The sequence below is a fragment of the Mandrillus leucophaeus genome, unplaced genomic scaffold, assembly GCF_000951045.1.
Source record: "Mandrillus leucophaeus isolate KB7577 unplaced genomic scaffold, Mleu.le_1.0 Scaffold192, whole genome shotgun sequence".
Taxonomy (NCBI): domain Eukaryota; kingdom Metazoa; phylum Chordata; class Mammalia; order Primates; family Cercopithecidae; genus Mandrillus; species Mandrillus leucophaeus.
In genome coordinates, this window is record NW_012101943.1 from 3,012,061 (window position 1) to 3,015,002 (window position 2,942).

Sequence of the window (2,942 nt, forward strand, 5' to 3'; positions counted from 1 at the left end):
TAGCTGGGTATAGTGGCATGTGCCTGTAGTCCCAGTTACTCAGGAGGCTGAGGTGGGAGGATCACTTGAGCCCAAGAGGCTGAGGCTGCAATAAGCCATAATCATACCATTGCACTCCAGCGTGAGTGACAGCATGATAAGTTGTCTCAAAATAAAATAAAATAAAATAAAATTTGCTTTATTTGCTTTATTCTACTATTGAAAATTTGTTTATGATATAGCCAATTTTCATTGCTGACTCCATATGTGCTTGGGAAGAAAGTATGTTCTCTATTTCTTTTTTTTTTTTTTTTGAGACAGAGTCTCACTCTGTCACCTAGAATGGAGTCCAATGGCGCGATCTTGGCTCACAGAAACCTCCGCCTCCTAAGTGATTCTCTTGCCTTAGCCTCCCAAATAGCTGGGATTACAGGTGTGGGCCACCACACTTGGCTAATTTTTGTATTTTTAGTAGAGATGGGGTTTCACCATATTGGCCAGGCTAGTCTTGAACTCGTGACCTCGGGTGATCCACCCACCTTGGCCTCCCAAAGTGCTGGAATTACAGGTGTGAGCCACCGTGCCCTGCCTATTTTTTTGTTTTTCTTGAGATGGAGTTTCACTCTTGTCACCCAGGCTGGAGTACAGTGGTGTAATCTCAACTCACTGCAACCTCTGCCTCTGCAGTTCAAGCGATTCTCCTGCCTCAGCCTCTCAAGTAGCTGGGATTACAGGCGTTCGCCACCATGCCTGGCTAATTTTTATATTTTTAGTAGAGACGGTGTTTCACCATGCTGGCCAGGATGGTCTTGAACTCCTGACCTCAGGTGATCCATCTGTCTAAGCCTCCCAAAGTGTTGGGATTACAGGCATCAGCCACCTCGTCTGGCCCTTTCTGTATTTTTGAGGTGTAAAATTTAATATATATCATATCCAGGAGGTCTATCTTATTATTTATTTATTTTAAAGGCTTATCAAGTGAAGCAGTGGGAGTGAAGAAGGAACAAATAAATCTGTAACTGGTTGTGATCAATTAGTTGTAAACACCACTGCACTCAGACCAGCCAAGGTCTATCTTATTTATTATTAATATATTGTTTAAGTTTTCTATATCCTTGCTTAATTTGGTTGGTTAGACCTGCTTTAGCCTGAGAGAGAAATGTTAAGGTCTCTTATTTTTATTGTTTTTATTGTGAGCTGAGCAATATGATTAATGCATCACTTTGCATTTGAGGGTAAAACAAACAAGACATACAATAGGATTTCTTTAAATGATGCATTTATTTCTGTTAAACAGATGTCCAGGTTCTAATTTAGGGACAGACACTACTAGTTTTATTAGGCAAATACTTTAAGGCTTCAGTCTTCTCCTGTGTAAACTGCGGTCAGTTATGGAATTTTTAAAATCTAATACTTTAATTGACCTATTCAATAAAGTGCTTTTGAAATAATACTCTTCCAAGCCCCGCAGTTACTGACTGAAATAATTGCAATAATGACAGCTATCATTTGTTTAGTGCTCACTGCCCGCCGGGCTCCCTGCTTGGCACTTCACACACACAGCTCCCCTGAATCACGGCATATTCCTTTTAATTTTTCCTCAGTCTCTAGAATGTTGGACTGTGGTTCAACTGGCAATACCAACTTGCATCTCGTTGGATGCAACTTTCTACTTTTATTAGGACAATGGTCAGAAAGAACACATTAGTCAAGGGAGCAATTAGCCAACATTTACTTCTGTTAGTTTCCAAGTTTGACAGGAAACAAGACCAGAATGAGATAAGGAGCTCTGGCCTTTACAGGGTGTGATCGGACTCTTGGAAAAACAGAGCTGTTTTCTTGGCTAGCTATTTTCATCCAGGTTTATACAAGCACTCCCAAAGTGGTAAAAAATACTGTAGCCAAAGATTGTTCCTTGAGTTAGACAGAGATAGCATGACAAGGAGTGTTTAGCACTAAGTTAATCTCCTTTTGTCTTTTGTAGTAACATAGTAATGCAATAGGAGTAAGTAACGAGATGGTCTCACCTTGACTCAGATTAATGAATATTATACCTGCTTCTTCAGATAAAGAGACTTTGTGTTGTTTTTAAGTTCACTTATCCATTTGGTGAATCACTTAACATTATTATCTCCTATTACCATCACGGTTGATAAATACATGATAGCATTGTCACACTACCACCTTCTGTGCTCATGACAGAGAATCAGTCATTAATCAATTTGTATACTTTCTTGCCAAATCTAGATGGAGCCCCACAATTTTTTAAAACATGGCATGCAAGTATATGACTGGAATTAGCTCCTAAGATAAAATCTGCTGCCATTCTTGTTTAGGCACTCAGGATGCAAGGATAAATACACGGGACTCATAGTTGAGGGTGGGATGCAGAAATATAAATAGCAACTCTTGTGCCATGAGATCAGGTGACAGGGAGGAGTTGCTGCCTAACTTAGAGTGGTGAGTTTAGCATTTCTTTAATGGCATGAGGATGGCCAACTCTCTTAAGTTCCTTAGACCATGATTTTTGTTAGTGACTCTTGGTTCACCTGCTCAGTACACTGTGCAAGTATATGTGGAATGTCTACTTCTGTGGTTCTCACCCATGTGTCACAGCATGTTTGTGTACCAAGTCACAGATGTGCTTTCATTTTGATCAACTTGCAAAACTTATGCTTACTGCAATTGGAGTTAGCAAAGTCTCTCAAGCAGGCTGTTGAGCCCAGTGGATCGTTTGTTGTAAAATACAGAAGCTTGGTGGGGCATGGGGCATAATACAACAACATACTTTTTTTTTGTTTGCTTTTGAGATGGAGTTTTGCCCTTGTTGCCCAGGCTAGAGTGCAATGGCACGATCTTGGCTTACTGCAACCTCTGCCTCCTGGGTTCAAGCGATTCTCCTGCCTCAGTCTCCCAAGTAGCTGGGATTTCAGGCATGAGCCACCACACCTGGCTAATTTTTT